The following is a 21973-nucleotide window of genomic DNA, read 5'->3' on the forward strand; positions in this document are numbered from 1 at the left end:
TTAATAGAAATCATTAGATGTTCAAAACACTACACCCAGCCTGCTACACAGGTTTCATTAATTACTAGTTTCAGTAAAGTGCTCATGTCGTAGCCACTGAATACATCACGAGTGCTACATACAATGCAAATAAAGAGACAATCATCCTACAGAGCACATCGATTTTTCCCATTATCTTCACAAGCTCTTTCATCTCCTCATTGCTGTCAAGGCCGTTCAGCAGCTGTTGCTTGGCCATGATTAGAGGAACTGCATCTTTAACCTTCTGCTCTGCATCTTCCTCTTCTGCTGTTCCTTCAGTTACTTGTCCAACACCCCAACCTGCTGGTATTGGGATTCATCGGCTAACCAAATAATCAGCATAGTTGCATTCCCCCACATCAACAACTTCCCAGAAATACAAATCACACGAATCTTCCCTTTTCTGCACGAATCAAATTGGTAGATCATCAACCAAACTATTGAAAAAATCAGCAACTGAAAGCAGCAGAACAACACTTAAAGATATTATTACCCCATGATTCGGGCATTTGTAGAGGACTCGGTCTGGGTTGCGGATTGTGGTTGAGACGCGACGGATGACTCTGCGTGATTTGCAGCAGTGGCACCACACCAACGGCAGCGGGTTGCGATCAGCAATCGGCTGTGGTGCGCATGCCGACGAGGGTGTGATGAGACCCACAGGTGATGGTACGGGTTGCGACTTGGCGCATATCTGGTTGTTGCCTGCTAAAGAGCAGGTGGACGAGCAGCCAGCGGACATGGTTGCTGTGGCCAGAGCTTCTGATGCTAGGCAGAGTAAGTAGAGAAGTGGAGAAGCGAACGTTGGATATGTCAGTTTCATTGCTTGCAGAGTAGCACAGCACCATATATAGTCATAGTCTAGGTTTGGATTCAAACCAGTTACAGGAGCACGTCTTTCTTTTTTCTAAAACTCGGCAACGTCTCTTTACTGGTACACTAGCTTGTTCTGTACGCCTTCCCAAGTCTTTGATTTTCTTTCCCTTTTTTTTGCAAGGACCTGATAGCTGGGACCCACCGGAAGGGCCTTTGCATTTTGCGGAAAAACGTACCCCCCGCTGGCATGTCGGACCCACCAGCTATATCTTCGCACGCAAGGAAGTGCCTCCTTATTACGCACAAAAAAATGAATACCCCCTGCTAGATGGGACCCACCATAGTGGGAGGATGACTTGTGGGCCAACAAAGTTGACGAGGACAGAGGGCTTTGTCAACTTAGTCAATATGAACGATTCTAGCTCCAGTGACTGTACGATGTCCATCCAACGGGCGTAGTGCTTCTTCAACCTCTGGTCTTCTTGCTCCAGCCTCCCAAAGAAGCCGGTCAGGCCGCATGCTCCTGCCTCCCGTGGCCGGCTGTGCTGCCGCGGAGGCCTCACCACCCCCTACTATTCCCACCGCTGGCCAGGCCCTGCGGCGACAGCAGCCTCACACCGCAGCCGAACCAGTGAACCCTCGTACTCCTCTCCGCGCGGCCTTCCACTACCGCATCTTCCCCGGCTCCGCGTCATCCCCTTCCTAGGCCTCGCCGTCGTCCACCGGCGTGGTGCTCTCCGCGTGGTGTGGTCAACGTGGTCAAGGGACGACTTCCATCGGAAGAGTACTGTACGTGGAGAGGCTGACAATTGGGTCCACGGCCACAGCCCAGTTTTTTTGTGATTTGCCAAGTAAGTCGCTTTGTCAGGCCTGTTGGGCTGCAAATCTTTCAAGACGAGGAGAGCTTTCATTCGGCTGGCCGAGAAAATGGCCCATCAGTAATGAGAAATGGGCTGTACATTTTTAAAACACATCAAACCGGCAATTAGTTTCAAATATCTTTTTTTCATTTCAAGATTTTAAATTACATTAATTTTTATGCGTGGAGAATTTGTTGGATTTTATATTGATATACATTTATTTTTAAAATCAGTTTGAATGTGAGTCAAAATTTCGGGATTAAAAACAGTTCAGACCGCACCGAAATATGCAAATTTTCGTATAATTTTTTAACCGTGGCCACAATTTGGGCTGTAATGCTAACAAAAAGAATATGGGCTCCAAAAAAAACCTTAAGAATTAGCAAATGGGCTGAAAATTATTAGAAATAATGGCAGATGGGCTGTATGCTGTTTTCCATAGATTTGAGGCTTTACTAAAAAAAGGTTGACGCACAAGCAGTGACTGTTGGATGTCCATCCAACGGCCGTCGTGCTTCTTCAATCTCTGCTCTTCCTACTCCAGCCGCTCAAACAGGCGCCGGCGGGACTGCCTGCTCCCTCCTCCCCGCGGCCGGCTCTGCTACCGCGCAGGCCTCACCGCCCCATCGTACTCCCATCGCTGGCCTAGCCATCCCTCTACTCACCCACACCTGCTGTTATTCTCCGGCGACGGCAGACGAACCAGTAAACCCTCGTACAGTCGTACCCCCCTCCACGTGGGAAACAACTGCTGAGTCTTCCATGCCTCCGTGTCGTTCCCTTCCTAGGCCTCTCCGTCGTCCACCACCCTGGTGCTCTTGGCGTGGCCTGGTCAACGTGGTCAACGACCGACATGCATCTGAAGTGGACTGTACGTGGAGAGGCCGACCGCTGGGTCCACGGCCGCACACAAGGAAATGCCTCCTTGTTACACGCAAAATAATGATTCCTCCACCTAACATCAGGGACCCACCGAAAGGTCCTCTGTATTTCGCGAAAAAAACGTTACCGCCGCTGACAGCTCGGACCCACCAGCTATATCTTCGCACGCAAGGAAGTGCCTCCTTATTATGCACAGAAAAATGAATACTCCCCCTGTTAGTTGGGATCCAGTATAGTGGCAGGCTGACTTGTGGGCCTACTAAGTTGAAGGGGACGGAGGGCTTTGTCAACTTAGTCAATAATGCACGATTCTAGCTCCATTGACCGTACGATGTCCATCCAACGGCCATAGTGCTTCTTCAACCTCTGGTCTTCTTGCTCCAGATGCCCAAACCAGCGCCGGTCGTTCCTCGTGCTCCTGCCTCCCGTGGCCGGCTGCGATACAGCGGAGGCCTCACCGCCCCCTACTACTCCCATCGCTGGCCAGGCCATCCCTCTACTCACCCACACCCCCTGTTACTCTGCGGCGACGGCAGCCTCACACCGCAGCGAACTAGTGCCCTCATACTCCTCTACGCGTGGGCATCCACTGCCGCGTCTTCCCCGGCTCCGCTTCGTCCCCTTCCTAGGCCTCGCCGTCGTCCACCGCCCTGGTGCGCTCGGAGCGGCATGGTCAATGTGGTCAAGGAACGGCTTCCATCGGACGTGGACTGTACATGGAGAGGCTGACAGCTGGGTCCACGGCCGCAGTAAGGAAGTTCCTCCTTATTACGTGCAAAATAATTATTCCTCCACCTGATAGCAGGGACCCACCGGACGGGCCACCAGTATTTTGCGAAAAAAATCATTTCCCCCTGACTGCTGGGACCCACCGGACGGGCCACCGTATTTCGTGAAAAAAAACATTCCCCCCGCTGTCAGCTCGGACCCACCGGAAGTGCCTCCTTATTACGCACAAAAAATTGAATACTCCCCCGGCTAGCTGGGACCCACCTTGGTGGGAGGCTGACTTGTGGGCCTACTAAGTTGACGGGGACGAAGGGCTTTGTCAACTTAGTCAATATGAATGATTCTAGCTCCATTGACCGTACGATGTCCATCCAACGACCGTAGTGCTTCTTCAACCTCTGTTCTTCTTGCTCCAGCCGCCCAAAGCAGCGCCGGTCGTGTCGCATGCTCCTGCCTCCCGTGGCCGGCTGTGCTGCCGTGGAGGCCTCACCGCCCCTACTATTCCAACCGCTGGCCAGGCCCTGCGGCGACGGTAGCCTCACACCGCAGCCGAACCAGTGAACCCTCGTACTCCTTTCCGCGCGCGCGCAGGCTTCCACTGCCGCATCTTCCTCGGCTCCCCGTCGTCCCCTTACTAGGCCTCGCCGTCGTCCACCGCCCTGGTGCTCTCGACGCGGCGTGGTCAACGTGGTCAAGGAACGACTACCATCGGACGTGGACTGTACGTGGAGAGGCTGACAGCTGGGTCCACGGCGGCAACAAGGAAGTGCCTCCTTATTACGCGGAAAATAATGATTTCTCCACCTGACAGCAAGGACCCACCGGACGGGCCACCGTATTTCGCAAAAAAAAATGTTTCCCCCCTGACTGCTGAGACCCACCAGCTACACCTTCGCACGCAAGGAAGTGCCTGACAGTCGGGACCCACCTGGTCGAAGCGTACGTAGCGTTGTCATTCTGGTCGCGAACGTGACGTACATATATACTGGTGGATGTAGAGGCGCGCACGTGTCGTAGTAGAGGCGCGCACATGTCGTAGTAGAGGCACGCACGTAGCATGTACACGTACGTACAACGGCCAGGGTGCAAGAAAGAAAATACGGCCACGTATGTGTACATACGGGCGGGGTCTCGAACACCTACTCGTGCGTACGTACGGCGAGGGCTCGTGTACATGGCTGGGTCAGAACGGAGAAACAGCGTCGTCGTCGTGTTCATGGGTTGGAACAAAATGCGTGGTCGTGTTCATCGGGAGGGCTTGGACGGAAGAGGCGATGGAAACGAGGCCTGGCGTACCGCACAACGGAGGAAACGGACCTCCTACGGTCGAAACGGGGGTCCTGTTGATCGGGAGGGGTGTGGCGTACCGCAAAACGGAGGAAACGGACCTCCTACGGTCGAAACGGGTGTCCTGTTGATCGGGAGGGGTGTGGCGTACCGCAAAACGGAGGAAATGGGCCTCCTACTGTTGAAACGGGGGTCCTGTTGATTGGGAGGGGTGTGGCGTACCGCAAAACGGAGGAAACGGACTTGTGTTGGAGCGCTACGGTCGAAAGGGGGGTCCTGTTCATCGGGAGGGGTGTGGCGTACCGCAAAACGGGACTCCACGGGATACTGTTCATCTCCACCGTCGACCCCCTCCAGCCTCCACGAGCTACTTTTCATCCAACGTCGACCTACTCCAGCCTCCACGGGCTCCTGTTCATCCAGCCTCCACCGCGCGCTACTCCACCGGCTACTGTTCAACCACCCCTCCACCGTCTACTGTTCATCCAGCCCTCCACACCACGGGGTCCTGTTCAACCACCCCTCCACGGGCACCCCTCCACCGTCTATTGTTCATCCTGCCCTCCACGGGGTGGTCCTGTTCATCCAGCCCTCCACGGGGTCCTGTTCATCCAGCCCCAACCGGCTCGATCGATCGGGGTCCTATTCATCTAGAGGCAACACCACGGGGTCCTGTTCATCCACCCCCACCGGGAACTATTCATCCAACCCCCCCCCTCCCGTAACGCTCACTGTTCATCCAGAGGCAGCATCGATCGGCTTCAGTTAGCAACAGTAGCCAAGGAATCGCTCGATCGGGTTCATCAATCAATCGCTCGGGTTCAGTAACGCGTAGCCTGCAGTGCAATCGCTCGGGTTCAGTTAGAGCCCAACGCCTCGCTCGGGTTCAGTTAGAGCCAACGCCTCGCACACACGCGCGTACGTGTACGAGAGAAACACGCATCGCTCGGCCCCCGACCTCCCACCGTAACCGGGAACTCCCCAAAATTTTCCTCCCCCTTGCTTCTACCACGGTTTTTTCCGTCATGGATGGCCCAAAGAATGTCATGCAGTTGCGTCTCCGGCCCGCCCAAGACGAAAAGCCCATTTTCTATCATGATTTTTTGCCATAGAAGTAGGAGCCCACCACATCTATGATGATACCGGGTTTTGTCACAATTATCGTCATAGAAGTGTCATATGTATGACAGAAATTTTTTTTGTTCGGCCCAAAATGTCACGGATGTGTCTTTTTTTGTAGTGCACGAATAGAATGTGTTCTGTATCCGGCTTCCCCTAGCATAGTTGTCAACAGTGGCTCCAGTATCCATTCCATGTTATGCTTATGTATAGTAGTACTAGAAACATACCAATGGTAATTCCAGATTTCTTGAGAACGCCTTTTTAATTCTGTTGTTTCATCGTTCTTTACTTTCCTTGCCTTTATTTTATTTCCATGTTATTTAGTTAGATGTCACCATTTTGCTCAATCCTTATTTATATATGTCTTCACTCTGCTTCAAGTCTACAATTATCTGCATGCACAAAGCTAAATAATTCTTTACAAGGGGCAAAATCCTAATTCATGTGCTCCTTGTGGGATCGATACTCTTACTTTGAAAAGGTTACAACTAAAGCCTATGCACTTGCAGGCTATATAACCCATTGCTGCCACCACTTGGACTTCACCTTCCTTGTAAGAGCCCTCCCCTTAATTGAAATGGCGGTGATCATCGCAAAGTCATCCGGAGTGACCGTCATCTCACTAAGGGGCAGGTTGAAGGAGTGCGGCTTCGGCCTCCAACGCTTCAAAATGGTAGTAAGGGTCGTGGATTTGAGAACGGGTGGTGTGCCATTATAGTTGAGGAGAAATGGGAGAAGACCCAACGTCTTGAAATAGTCTCGTACCGATTGTCATATTTCATAGTCTCATTAGGAGTGTGGCCCCTCATACGAAGAAGTGGTGAAATCTACACAAAAAGAAACAACTTGTTGCTCTCCTTCCTACTTAGACGCAATAACAACAATTTAAATTCAGTTATTCAGAGGTAATTACCTCCCCTCGTTTGATGGACCATGCACGATGCTTCACTTCATAAGCACATGGTACCTATCATCCCCCATCCTACATAATACATATAGGTATATCAATGCAAGCTACCATAACATACATCCTACTAGCATGCAACTAACAATACCTACATCCTACTAAAATGCAACTAACAAGCCAATATTACATCTAGATTTAACTACGTTCGAGCAAGTATATACAATCCCTAGAAAGTTTCTCTCTAAATCCACATACATACTTCACAAAAACTTAGCCACATATATACACAATCCCTAAAAAAATTCTCTCTAAATCCATGACTACACAATACCAAATACACAAGCACAAGAACTATCTCTTGCTTCTCAACTCAATCTACCCAAACAATCTAATTTAGGAAAACTAATTTTAGAGTTCCACCAACTACACAAAAAAGCAGCTTAGTAGTCATGATAGGAAAATTAGAAGAATGCTAGGTGAATTCACTAGGACACGCAATGTAAGAAAGTTCTTCTGTGTAGCACTAAAGTTGCCCTATCTAGCATCAAAGTTTCTTGTGAGAAAAGATCATCGAAAAGTACCCATATATGATCTACTTTTAAAGAGCTCATTGCAAGAAACCTCTCCGCAGACCGCCATGCTGCACCCCTGCCGAAACTCGGCAAGGTCATCACCTCCAGCGGTACACCCAGGCTCCACGACGCTTCTCCTTCGCCGCCATTCCACACCTCTCCTCAGATTGCCGCTCAGGTACCATCTGCTCCTACGATGCTCACCATGCCCAGCAACTGCTTTGTGAATTTCCGGAGCTAAATTTTTTGTCCCTTCTTTGAAGCAATGGATTCGGATATGGAGTACATCTACGATCACTATGTTGAGTCATCTGGCTCGCCTGGTGAGGAGGACTACACGGATGAGATGGCGATGATGCAGACCGTGCTTGCAGACGCGGAGCGTGCAGAGGAGCATGTTATTAATTCCAAGGGATCGATCAAGGGTCATCGAGTGCTCAACCGAGACCGGGCGTGCAACCATTTGGCGCTCATGGACGACTATTTTGCCCCCGATGCCCTCTTCACCGAAAATTTTCATCGATGATTTCAGATGCGCAAAAATGTATTCGACCGTCTATACCATGGCATTCGGTCCGTTGATGAGTACTTCATCTTGAAGAAGGATGCCATGGGAAGGATTGGGTTCTCTGGTTATCAGAAGTCCATGGCCGCACTACAGATGCTTGCATATGGCATGACTGCTCATTCATGGGACGAGTACCTATGGATGTCCGAGGGCACATGCAAAGATGCCATGGTCAGTGTCGGTGTCAAAACCGGCGGATCTCGGGTAGGGGGTCCCGAACTGTGCGTCTAGGCCGGATGGTAATAGGAGGCAAGGGACACGAAGTTTTACCCAGGTTCGGGCCCTCTTGATGGAGGTAAAACCCTACGTCCTGCTTGATTAATATTGATGATATGGGTAGTACAAGAGTAGATCTACCACGAGATCAGAGAGGCTAAACCCTAGAAGCTAGCCTATGGTATGATTGTATGTTATGGTTGTTTTTTCTACGGACTAAAACCCTTCGGTTTATATAGACACCGGAGAGGGTTAGGGTTACACAAGGTCGGTTACAAAGGAGGAGATATCCATATTCGTATTGCCTAGCTTGCCGTCCACGCCAAGTAGAGTCCCATCCGGACACGAGACGAAGTCTTCAATCTTGTATCTTCATAGTCTAACAGTCCGGCCGTTGGAGATAGTCCGGCTATCCGGAGACCCCCTAATCTAGGACTCCCTTAGTAGCCCCTGAACCAGGCTTCAATGACGATGAGTCCGGCGCACAGTATTGTCTTCGTCATTGCAAGGAGGGTTCCTTCTCCAAATATAGCACAGAAGAATTTGAATACGAGGATAGTGTCCGACCCTGCAAAAAAAGTTCCACATTCCACCGTAGAGAGAATAATATTTTCGCAGATCTAATTTGCTGACTTGTTTTGGCAACACGATGTTATGTCATGGCCCGGTGATTATTCGAACCGTTTCTTTTAACCAGCTCCACATAACGCGAGGCGGTTTCTTGACACGTCTTGCCGAAGCGGAGATCGGGTTCCCCCAATTACGGGATTCTCATTAATGCGGTCGTGGGTAACCCAACCGCGCCATCAATTGCGGCACTTGGGGGATAAGAGAGTTTTACCAGGCAAGTGGGGACGCTTAGCTTCGTCCGCCCATATAAAGGGATAAGGATTCACCTTTCTATCCACGCCTTCTTCCTCCTTTGCTCATCCGTTTCCGCACACTCGAGCTCTAGCGCCCAAGCCCTTGCTTCCACCTCAACCTGCTCCAACCATGTCCGAAGCGGGAGGCAAGTGGATGGTCTCCTCTGTCACGGAGGGAGACATCAAGAAACTGAGGAGAGCCGGATACCTGCCCGACAACATCGCGCACCGGCTCCCAGATGAGGGGCAGCTCATCCCCACCCCCAGGCCCTATGAGAGGGTAGTATTCCTCACCCATTTCCTCCGTGGACTGGGTTTCCCTCTCCATCCATTCGACCGGGGGCTCATGTTCTATTACGGCCTGGATTTCCATGATCTGGCCCCGAACTTTGTCCTCAACATCTCGGTGTTTATCATCGTGTGCGAGGCCTTCCTCCGCATCAAGCCCCACTTTGGCTTATGGCTGAAGACCTTCAATGTCAAGCCGAAGGTGGTGGGTGGCCGCCAAGCGGAGTGCGGAGGCGCCATGGTGGGCAAGATGCCCAACATAACATGGCTCGAGGGCTCCTTTGTGGAAACCGTAAAGCGGTGGCAATCGGGGTGGTTCTATATCACCGAGCCGCGCGACCCCGCATGGGTAGCGGCCCCCGAGTTCCGATCTGGCATCCCCATGCGGCTCACCTCCTGGAAAGAGAAGGGCCTGTCCTGGGGTAATTCAAAAGATCTGACCGGACTCCAGACATGTATTCAAAACATGGTGGACAAGAAGCTCAAGCTCGTCAACATAGTCCAGGTTATGCTCATCCGCCGGATACTCCCGTGCCAACAACGGGAGTTCACCTTGTGGGAGTTCAATCCGGCGCAGCACCGGACTCTGAACAGGCTCTTCGACATGACTCATGAAGACGCCTGGAGGGTGCTGTTCAAAAGTGCCGAGGTCCCTCCCCCTATCACTTAGGATCGTGGATTCAGCGCGAAGTGCCAAGCCAGTGCGGTAAGCCGCTTAACCTTTCACAGGATATTCATTTTTATATAGATTGACTCTATGCGAGATCTAAACTCCCGTACCTCTGACTGGACTGGCAGAAGATGGCCGGACAGATCGACTGTCCGGCTCCTTTGCCTGAAGGCCCCACAAATGCTCTTCTAGCAAAGATGTTGACCCCGGCCCCTTATAAGGTGCCGGAGAAGACCAAGAAGGCCAAGGGAGCTCGAAAGAGTTCCCGACGCCAGGCGTAGTCGGACTCACCGTCCGATGACTCTGCAGCGCACTCTTCCCCTGAAGACAAGGGAGAAGAAGAAGATGCTCCCCCACCGACTGGGGGAGACAGAAAAAGGAAGGCCGCCCCAACTGGGGGGTGAAGGGTCCAAGAAGGGAAGGACTCTCCTTCCGGACAGCTCCACCGCTTCCGACGAAGGCGAAGATGAGTGGTTTCCCAGGGCCAAGCCCCGGGGGAGATCGTAAGTATTCAGATACCAAAGTAACCCATAAGATTCCTTGTTTTCACCGCTTTCCCTAATCACCGAACATAATTACGCAGGCCGCCATGAGCCAATATCGAGGTATCATCGGACGGCTCCCTGGGCTCGTCGGACATGGATAGCGATCCAGTCCTGACTGCCACCTCCCCTCATCCTGCCGACGACGCCGAGGTGTTGTCTCAAGAGGGACCAGATCGAGGGGGGACAGTCCCGGAGGCGCCTCAAGGCGACCTTCCGGACTCCGGGGGACGGGGTCCCCGAGAGCTCCGAGTTCGGCCCTCAGCCAAACACCGCGCCGGACCCTCCAGCGGTTCCGGGCTCAGGCAGGCGGTCCCCTTCTAAGAGGGGCAAAATGCCTGTGCCGGTGACCTTTGTCCATCCAGAGGCGCCGGACAACCTACTGGAAGCGCTTCTTAGCGCTTCCATCGACGAGGAGCACCGCACCATCATGAGCGCGGTGATCCAGAAGGTTCAGTCCGCCAAGAGCGGATTGACTGAAGCCTGTGCAAGCCTTCTAACAGGCTTCAAGGTAAGTGTTTTAAAATGTAGTGGAAGTATTACGGCATAGACAGTAGCCCCTGATGCTTTGTTCGGTGTTCACAAAGAAAAGCCGAACAGAGGATCAAATACTATCGCAGGAGTCTAATATAAGTATGTCAATATGCATATGCAGGCTTCTCTGCTAGCTTCCGCCGCACTAACTGCGGAGGTCCGTACTGAAGCAGGACCTCGACGGGTCCAAGAAAGAGCTCGACCTTGCCAAGAGGCAGCTCGAGGAGAACGAGGGTAAGTAATACCCCGTCTATAGATATGTATATATAAAAAAGGATGCGATTGCAAAATGACAGGATCGTTGTATATTTTGCCAGGGGCCACGACCGAGGTGGCGACCCTGAAGCAAGGGTTGACCAAGGCCGAAGGTACAGCGGCCAAGGAGCGCACCGAGCGGGAGAGGAACGAGGCTCGGGTGGGCGAGGTGCAGCAAGAGCTCCAGGCTCTCGTGACGAAGCACGAGGCGTTGGAGCTTGACTTGAAGACGCGAGAGTCTGAGCTTGCCGCGGCCCGTGAGAGCATGAAGAGTGCCAAGGCCGAGGCCCAGAAGGCCCTTCAGGAGATCGACGCGATGAAGAAGATAGCGGCGGGCAAGGCTTTCTATATGCAAAGCAAGCATGTCAAAGTGAATTACCGATTACTTACCTGAATCCGGAGCTCTTCAAGAGCATTCGCAGATTTGCCCCGTAGTGTGTCCGATGCTGCACAATTTTACCAGGACGAGGACGGAAGCTCGACAGAGAGGCTGTTCTGGTCTCAGTATGCTGAGGCCGAACATCCGGTGCCAATGAGCGACCAGCTAAAGCAGATGGTCGGGCTACATAAGGCGGCCGATCAGGCCATGAAGGGCTTCATAGTCCAGTTGTGGCCTGGCGACGCCCTTCCGAACAGCTTCTTCGGCCTGGTGAGGCGGCTTGTGGATGCCTCCCCATGGCTGGAGGTCGTAAAGCGATCTATCTGCATTGAAGGTGCATGCCGGGTCTTCGCCCGTGTAAAAATGCAGTGGGTCAAGCTAGACGTCGTGAAGCTGATCAAGGAGGGGCCACCAGAGGGCAAGGAGCACCGCTACCCCGAGATGTACTACGAGGGTGTTCTGCCAGGTGCCCGTCTTATCGCGGATGAGTGTTCAAAAAATGTAATATTTGAATGAGACTTGCTCGTTTTGTCCTGTATGTATGAAAACTTGCTTCATATTCGCTATGCAACGCTTGTTAGAATTTAAAATATTACCTTCTGTTTGGCTGTTTATCCAATCTGAGAGATGGTTAGTCCTTGGCTTCTGCCCGCATGCCACGAGTGTTGGGGTGTTCGGGATAAACCTGAGCACTCTTGTTCCCATGTTTGGGTCCTTCGAGGGAGGTGCTCAGCACAACGAACAAGACAACCGGACTAATAATGCTTTATCACTCTCACTTAGCCATAGAATTCTATAATATTAAATTTCGGCGAAGCCCCTGGTATTCGGAAGGCCGAATTCGGGGCGCGATACACGCCTGTAAGCCGGACAGAGCCGGCCCCTCGCCCTAAGCGGCATAAGTCTTTAGGGACTCGAAAAACCTCGCCGAACAGCGACCAGTCTCTCGCATTATCATGACAGTCAGTTTTAGCTTTCTCTACTGAGGTGCTCAGCCCAGCAGAACCGGGGCACAATCACAGTAGTTCTCCTAGCGCTACCTTAGCCGATAGAGCGGAACGTAAGGTACCAAAACATAGGAGCCGGGCAAACCCAACATTTGACCAAAGACATGATTCGGAGCCGACGCATATAATGCTATAAGTTCGGGGTGCCGCACTTGTGAAAGTGTTCGGACTTTTCACACCGCATTGTGGGGTACGTAAGCCCCTGGTGTATTGGTCGTACTAGAGTGTACGGTTGCAAGGCTTCATTAATGAACACACATATATATATATAACAAGAATGCAATAGTAGTCGTAATGTCATGCATTGTTTATTGAAAAATTGCGTTAAAGCAGAGTGATACAGATAGCGCGATAAGCAAAAGAGTAGGACTATGTCCCTTCCAAGGGCGAGCTGGGGAATGATATGAAATCTGTAATCAACCTGGGAATTCCGTTGTGTAACGTAGTTGTCTGCCTCCTTGGTTGTTGTATCATGTGTTCGGCAACAGAGCTGCCGGACAGTGTTTCCAGAGATTAAGGTCCTAAAAGAAAAAGAAAAATAACCAAACGGGAAGCCCCTAGTGCGGTTTAGGCCGCGTTTTGGGGCGTGCCGTAGTTGTGCCCCCCCCTCTCCACATGTGCCCATGGTATTTTTAATGCGTAATTATGTACACGTGGCATGAATATCGCCATTGGGCTTGGATTGGGGTGGCCGCCGTATTGCTACGAGAGCTCAGATCGCGCCAGGAGGTCTATTTGCCGATTGCCCCAAGCGCGCTTGAAGGTGTCCGGGCTTTGCAACGCCGAACTGGTAGATTGCCTTGAGAGGCTGCTTTGCGCTTCTGCTGCGAGGGCCGCGGTGTGCTCCTCTGTTCGAAGAGAGCGCTTTGTGTTTCCATTGACTGTAATAACTCCGAGAGGTCCTGGCATCTTGAGCTTGAGGTATGCATAATGCGGTACCGCATTGAATCTAGCAAATGCGGTTCGTCCAAGCAGCGCGTGATAACCACTGCGGAACGGGACTATATCGAAGATTAACTCTTCGCTTCGGAAGTTATCTGGGGATCCAAAGACCACTTCCAGTGTAATGGAGCCTGTGCAATGGGCCTCTACGCCTGGAATGACGCCCTTAAGGGTCGTTTTTGTGGGTTTGATCCTTGAGAGGTCTATACCCATTTTGCGCACTGTGTCCTGATAAAGCAGATTCAGGCTGCTGCCGCCGTCCATGAGGACTGGAGTGAGGTGAAATCCGTCGATGATTGGGTCTAGGACCTGTGCGGCGAATTCGCCATGACGGATACTAGTGGGGTGGTCCCTGCAATCGAAGGTGATCGGACAGGAGGACCAAGGGTTGAACTTTGGGGCGATTGGCTCCAACGCATATACGTCCCTGAGCGCACGCTTCCGGTCCCTCTTGGGGATGTGGGTTGCATATATCATGCTCACTGTCCGCACTTGCGGGGGAAACCTCTTCTGTCCTCCAGTGTGCGGCTGCCGGGGCTCCTCCTCGTCATCGCTATGCGGCCCCTTGTCCTTGTTTTCGGCAATTAACTTGCCGGCCTGCTTGAACATCCAACAATCCCTATTGGTGTGATTAGCTGTCTTGTCTAGGGTGCCGTTTATTTGACATGAGCGATCGAGTATACGGTCCAAGCTGGACGGACCCGGCGTACTTTGTTTGAATGGCTTTTTCCGCTAACCGGGTTTAGAGCCTTTGAATTCGGCATTGACTGTCGTATCCTCAATATTTTTGCCGTTAATGCGGCGCTTATGCTTGTTGCAACGTGACCTGCTATTGCCGTCCTTGGTATCTGAGGTACCATGGTTCTTTGATATGTTATTACTGCGAGCCAGCCAGCTGTCTTCTCCCGCACAAAAGCGGGTCATGAGCATCGTGAGGGCTGTCATAGATTTCGGCTTTTCCTGACCAAGCTGCCGGGCTAGCCACTCGTCTCGGATGTTGTGCTTGAAAGCTGCTAAGGCCTCCGCATCCAGACAGTCGACGATTTGATTTTTCTTTGTGAGGAATCTAGTCCAGAATTGCCTGGCTGATTCTTCTGGCTGCTGGATTATGTGGCTCAAGTCAGCGGCGTATGGTGGTCGCACATAAGTGCCCTGAAAGTTGTCGAGGAATGCGGCTTCCAGATCTTCCCAACAGCTAATGGAGTCCGCTGGCAAGCTATTAAGACAATGCCGCGCTGGTCCTTTGAGCTTTAGTGGGAGGTATTTGATGGCATGTAAGTCATCACCGCGGGCCATGTGGATGTGGAGGAGGAAGTCCTCGATCCATACTGCGGGATATGTTGTGCCATCGTATGATTCAATGTTTACAGGTTTGAAACCTTCTAGGAATTGATGTTCCATTACTTCGTCTGTGAAGCATAAGGGGTGTGCGGCGCCTCTGTATTGGGCTATATCTCGACGCAGCTCGAAAGGGTCTTGCCCGCTGTGTTCGGCCCGGCCGGATTTGCTTTTACTATATCCGGCGTGATGTTTGTCATCTCATAGAGTGGTGCGCCCCCGTGATCCGTAGATCGATCTTGAATGCTTTGCCTTGTCCTCCAATATGTCTCGCAGGTCTAGCGTATCTCCCCATGCCTTTTTATTTGAATGGCGTTGGGGTGGAGGCTGAGCTTTTTGCTGGAATGTCTCTCTATCGCGGCCACGAGGTGGCCGATCATCTGTGTCATACGCTTCTTCCTCCAATCGGGGTAGTAACCCGCGCCTTGGGTAACTCTTGGAGGGCGCTCGAGTTTATATTCCTCGGCTGCTAGGACTTCAGTCCATTTGTCAGTTAGCAGATTTTGATCAGCTTGAAGCTGCTGCTGCTTTTTCTTCAGGCTCTTTGTCGTGGCCATAAGCCGGCGCTTGAAGCGCTCTTGTTCGACGGGATCCTCTGGGATGGCGAACTCATTGTCGCCAAGGCTTGCCTCGTCGTCGGAGGGGGGCATGTAATTGTCATCCTCCTCCCCTCCACCAACCGCTCTCTCAGGAGAGCTGGCTCCTTCATCCTCCTGCTCTAAATCTTGTTGGAGGGGATTGTTGTTGCCTTCCGCGCTATCCGAAGTGTTATTATCTCCTGTGCCGGTATCACCACTTTTGCTTTGGCAGGACATAGAGCGGCGCCGCTGACGTCGGTGCTTCGGTTGCTTCTTGGAGGGGTCATCCACCGCTATCTCATCGCCATTGCCTTTGTTGGGTGTATATGTCATATGACGAGGTGGCTTTCCAGTGCCCTATAGGCGCTGGTTCGTGTTCGTCTCCTACATCATCGTCCATATCGTTGATGTCTTCGGAGTCGAAGTCGAGCATGTCGGTTAAATCATCGACGGTGGCTATGAAGTGGGTGGTGGGTGGGTGTCGAATTTCTTCGTCTTCCACATCCCAATCCTGTTGGCCATAATCCGGCCAGGGCTCTCTTGACAAAGAGAGAGTCCTTAGTGAATTCAGAATGTCGTCGAGGGGCGAGTGCTGAAAGATATCCACGGCGGTGAATTCCATGATCGGCGCCCAATCGGATTCGATTGGCAGGGGCGCGGACGGTTTGGAGTCCGGGAAAGAGTCCGGCACCTTGGAGTCACGGGTTGCGCAGAGGATTATGCTGGTGTTTGGCTCGATCGCCGTCGAGACTGCAGCCCCTGAGGTGGTGTCTAGCCACCCATCCTCGATTGGCGCAGTTTGCTCCGAGCTAAGGGTCGGAGCAGATGCGGGCGCGGTCTCTGGGGTACTGTTCGGCGGCAGAGCTAGGTCATACCCATCGCGACAGTGGGGCGCGCCCGGCTGTGGCTCGAATCCGTCGAAGATCAAGTCTCTGCGGATGTCGGCCGTGTAGTTCAAACTTCCAAATCTGACCTGATGGCCAGGGGTGTAGCTTTCAATCTACTCCAGATGGCCAAGCGAATTAGCCCGCAGTGCAAAGCCGCCGAATACGAAGATCTGTCCGGGGAGAAAAGTCTCACCCTGGACCGCATCGCTATCGATGATAATAGGAGCCATCAAGCCTAACGGCGACGACACAGAGGAACTCTCAATGAAAGCACCAATGTCGGTGTCAAAACCGGCGGATCTCGGGTAGGGGGTCCCGAACTGTGCGTCTAGGCCGGATGGTAACAGGAGGCAAGGGACACGAAGTTTTACCCACGTTCGGGCCCTCTTGATGGAGGTAAAACCCTACGTCCTGCTTGATTAATATTGATGATATGGGTAGTACAAGAGTAGATCTACCACGAGATCAGAGAGGCTAAACCCTAGAAGCTAGCCTATGGTATGATTGTGTGTTATGGTTGTTTTTTCTACGGACTAAAACCCTTCGGTTTATATAGACACCGGAGAGGGTTAGGGTTACACAAGGTCGGTTACAAAGGAGGAGATATCCATATTCGTATTGCCTAGCTTGCCTTCCACGCCAAGTAGAGTCCCATCCGGACACGAGACGAAGTCTTCAATCTTGTATCTTCATAGTCTGATAGTCCGGCCGTTGGAGATAGTCCGGCTGTCCGGAGACCCCCTAATCCAGGACTCCCTCAGTCAGGTTTGTAACTGCCGTGATTGAGGTGTTTGGACCTCGGTACCTGAGAGAACCAAATGTGAAAGACACCAGAGACTCTTGGCAATCTCGGAAGCAAGAGGGTGGCTAGGTTTTCTTGGATCACTTGACTGCATGCATTGGAAATGGAAAAACCGCCCAAAAGATTTTCAAGGACAATATCAGGGTCATGTTAAGAAACCCACCATCATTCTGGAAGCAGTTGCATCACATGATCTTTGGATTTGGCACGCTTTCTTTGGCATGTCTGGGTCTCACAATGACATCAATGTGCTACAGCGATCACCATTGTTTGCTAGGCTGACTGAAGGAAAAGATCCTCCTTGCCACTTTAGTGTCAATGGGCATGAGTACAACATAGGCTACTATCTAGTTGATGATATCTATCATCCTTGGGCTACCTTTGTGAACACCATCTCTAACCCAGTTGGTTGAAAAAACTCCCACTTTGTTGGGGAACGTAGTAATTTCAAAATTTTCCTACACACACGCAAGATCATGGTGATGCATAGCAATGAGAGGGGAGAGTGTGTCCACGTATCCTCATAGACCGAAAGCGGAAGCGTTAGCACAACGCGGTTGATGTAGTCGTACGTCTTCACGATCCGACCGATCAAGTACCGAACGCACGGCACCTCCGAGTTATGCACACGTTCAACCCCATGACGTCCCTCGAACTCCGATCCAGCCGAGCATTGAGGGAGAGTTCCGTCAGCACGACAGCGTGGTGACGATGATGATGTTCTACCGACGCAGGGCTTCGCCTAAGCACCGCTACGATATGATCGAGGTGGATTATGGTGGAGGGGGGCACCGCACACGGCTAAGAGATCCAAGGGATCAATTGTTGTGTCTATGGGGTGCCCCCTGGCCACGTATATAAAGGAGTGCAGGAGGGGGAGAGGGCCGGCCTTTATGGCGCACCCTGGAGGAGTCCTACTCCCACCGGGAGTAGGATTCCTCCCCTTCCAAGTAGTAGGAGTAGGAGACAAGGAAGGGGAAGAGGGAAGAGAAGGAAGGAGGGGGCGCCGCCCCTCCCCCTAGTCCAATTCGGACTAGTCATTGGGGGGGCGCGCGGCCTACCTCTCTCTCTCTCTCCCCTAAAGCCCAATAAGGCCCATATACTTCTTCTCCCGTATTCCCGTAACTCCCCGGTACTCCGAAAAATACCCGAACCACTCGAAACCTTTCCGATGTCTGAATATAGTCGTCCAATATATCGATCTTTACGTCTTGACCATTTCGAGACTCCTCGTCATGACCCCGAGCTCATCCGGGATTACGAACTACCTTCGGTACATCAAACCACATAAACTCATAATATAACTGTCATCGAACTTTAAGCGTGCGGACCCTACGGGTTCGAGAACTATGTAGACATGACCGAGACACGTCTCCGGTCAATAACCAATAGCGGAACCTGGATGCTCGTATTGGCTCCTACATATTCTACGAAGATTTTTATCGGTCAAACCGCATAACAACATATGTTGTTCCCTTTGTCATCGGTATGTTACTTGCCCGAGATTTGATTGTCGGTATCTCAATACCTAGTTCAATCTCGTTACCGGCAAGTCTCTTTACTCGTTCCATAATACATCATCCCGCAACTAGCTCATTAGTTGCAATGCTTGCAAGGCTTAAGTGATGTGTATTACCGAGTGGGCCTAGAGATACCTCTCCGACAATCGGAGTGACAAATCCTAATCTCGAAATACGCCAACCCAACAAGTACCTTCGGAGACACCTATAGAGCACCTTTATAATCACCCAGTTATGTTGTGATGTTTGGTAGCACACAAAGTGTTCATCCGGTAAACGGGAGTTGCATAATCTCATAGTCATAGGAACATGTATAAGTCATGAAGAAAGCAATAGCAACAAACTAAACGATCAAGTGCTAAGGTAACGGAATGGGTCAAGTCAATCATATCATTCTCCTAATGATGTGACCCCGTTAATCAAATGACAACTCTTTGTCTATGGCTAGGAAACATAACCATCTTTGATCAACGAGCTAGTCAAGTAGAGGCATACTAGTGACACTCTGTTTGTCTATGTATTCACACATGTATCATGTTTCCGGTTAATAGAATTCTATCATTAATAATAAACATTTATCATGATATAAGGAAATAAATACTAACTTTATTATTGCCTCTAGGGCATACTTCCTTTAGTCTCCCACTTGCACTAGAGTCAATAATCTAGTTCACATCTTTATGTGGTTAGTTCACATCTCCATGTGACTAATACCCAAAGGGTTTACTAGAGTCTATAATCTAGTTCACATCGCTATGTGATTAACACCCAAAGAGTGATCATGTTTTGCTTGTGAGAGAAGTTTAGTCTACGGGTCTACAACATTCAAATCCGTATGTATTTCGCAAATTTCTATGTCTACAATGCTCTACACGGAGCTACTCTAGCTAATTGCTCCCACTTTCAATATGTATCCAGATTGAGACTTAGAGTCATCCAGATCAATGTAAAAAACTTGCATCGACGTAACTCTTTACGACGAACTCTTTTATCACCTCCATAACCGAGAAATATTTCCTTAGTCCTCTAAGGATAATTTTGACCGCTGTCCAGTGATCTACTCCTAGATCACAATTCTACTCCCTTGCCAGAAAGATGCTAAGGTATACAATAGGACTGGTAAATAGCATAGCATACTTTATAGAACCTATGACTGAGGCATAGGGAATGAATTATCATTCTCTTTCTATTTTCTGCTGTGGTTGGGTTTTTGAGTCTTTACTCAACTTCACACCTTGCAACACAGGCAAGAACTCCTTCTTTGACTGTTCCATTTTGAACTACTTCAAAATCTTGTCAAGGTATGTACTCATTGAAATAACTTATCAAGCGTCTTGATCTATCTCTATAGATCTTGATGCTCAATGTGTAAGCAGCTTCATCGAGGTCTTTCTTTGAAAAAACTCCTTCCAAATACTCCTTTATGCTTTCCAGAAAATTCTACATTCTTTCCGATCAACAATATGTCATTCACATATACTTATCAGAAATTTTGTAGTGCTCCCACTCACTTTCTTGTAAATACAGGCTTCACCGCAAGTCTATATAAAACCATATACTTTGGTCACTTTATCAAAGCATATGTTCCAACTCCGAGATGCTTTCACCAGTCCATAGATGTATCGCTGGAGCTTGCTCACTTTGTTAGCACCTTTAGGGTCGACAAAACCTTCTGGTTGCATCATATACAACTCTTCTTTTTAAGAAATCCATGAAGGAATGCAGTTTTGACATCCATTTGCCAGATTTCATAAAGTGCGGCAACTGCTAACATGATTCGGATAGACTTTTAAGCATCAATATGAGTGAGAAAATCTCATCGTAGTCAACACCTTGAACTTGTCGAAAACACTTTGCGACAATTCGAGCTTTGTAGATAGTAACACAACTATCAGCGTCCGTCTTCCTCTTGAAGATCCATTTATTCTTAGTGACTCACCGATCATCGGACAAGTCAATCAAAGTCCATACTTTGTTCTCATACATGGATCCAATCTCAGATTTCATGGCCTCAAGCCATTTCGCGGAATCTAGTCTCATCATCGCTTCCTCATAGTTCGTAGGTTCGTCATGGTCAATTAACATGACCTCCAGAACAGGATTACAGTACCATTCTGGTGCGAATCTCACTCTGGTTGACTTACGAGGTTCGGTAGTAACTTGATTTGAAGTTACATGATCATCATCATTAGCTTCCTCACTAATTGGTGTAGGAGTCACAGAAACATATTTCTATGATATTCTACTTTCCAATAAGGGAGCAGGTACAGTTACCTCATCAAGTTCTACTTTCCTCCCACTCACTTCTTTCGAGAGAAACTCCTCTAGAAAGGATCCATTCTCAGCAATGAATGTCTTGCCTTCAGATCTGTGATAGAAGGTGTACCCAACTGTCTCCTTTGGGTATCCTATGAAGACACATTTCTACGATTTGGGTTTGAACTTATCAGGATGAAACTTTTTCTAATAAGCATTGCAACCCCAAACTTTAAGAAACGACAACTTTGGTTTCTTGCCAAACCATAGTACACACGGTGTCGTCTCAATGGATTTAGATGGTGCCCTGTTTAACGTGAATGCAGCTGTCTCTAATGCATAACCCCAAAACTATAGTGGTTAATCGGTAAGAAACATCATAGATTGCACTATATCCAATAATAGTACGGTTATGACGTTTGGACACACCATTATGATGTGGTGTTCCAGGTGGCATGATTTTGTGAAACTACTCCACATTGTTTTAATTGAAGACCAAACTCTTAACTCAAATATTTGTCTCTGCGATCAGATCGTAGAAACTTTATTTTCTTGTCACGATGATTTTCCACTTCACTCTGAAGTTCTTTGAACTTTTCAAATCTTTCAGACTTATGTTTCATCAAGTAGATATACCCATATCTGCTCAAATCATATGTGAAGGACAGAAAATAACGATACCTGCCGCGAGCCTCAACACTCATCGGACTGCATACATCAGTATGTATTATTTCCAATAAGTCAGTTGCTCGCTCCATTGTTCCGAAGAACGGAGTCTTAGTCATCTTGCCCATGAGGCATGGTTCGCAAGCATCAAAATGATTCATAATCAAGTGATTCCAAAATCCCATCAGCATGGAGTTTCTTCATGCGCTTTACACCAATATGACCTAAACGGCAGTACCACAAATAAGTTGCACTATCATTATTAACTTTGCATCTTTTATCTTCAATATTATGAATATGTGTATCACTACGATCGAGATCCAAGGAACCATTTTCATTGGGTGTATGACCACAGAAGGTTTTATTCATGTAAACAGAACAACAATTATTCTCTAACTTAAATGAATAACCGTTTTGCAATAAACATGATCAAGTCATATTCATGCTCAACGCAAACACCAAATAA

Source organism: Triticum dicoccoides, chromosome 5A (genome assembly GCF_002162155.2).
Source record: "Triticum dicoccoides isolate Atlit2015 ecotype Zavitan chromosome 5A, WEW_v2.0, whole genome shotgun sequence".
Classification (NCBI taxonomy): domain Eukaryota; kingdom Viridiplantae; phylum Streptophyta; class Magnoliopsida; order Poales; family Poaceae; genus Triticum; species Triticum dicoccoides.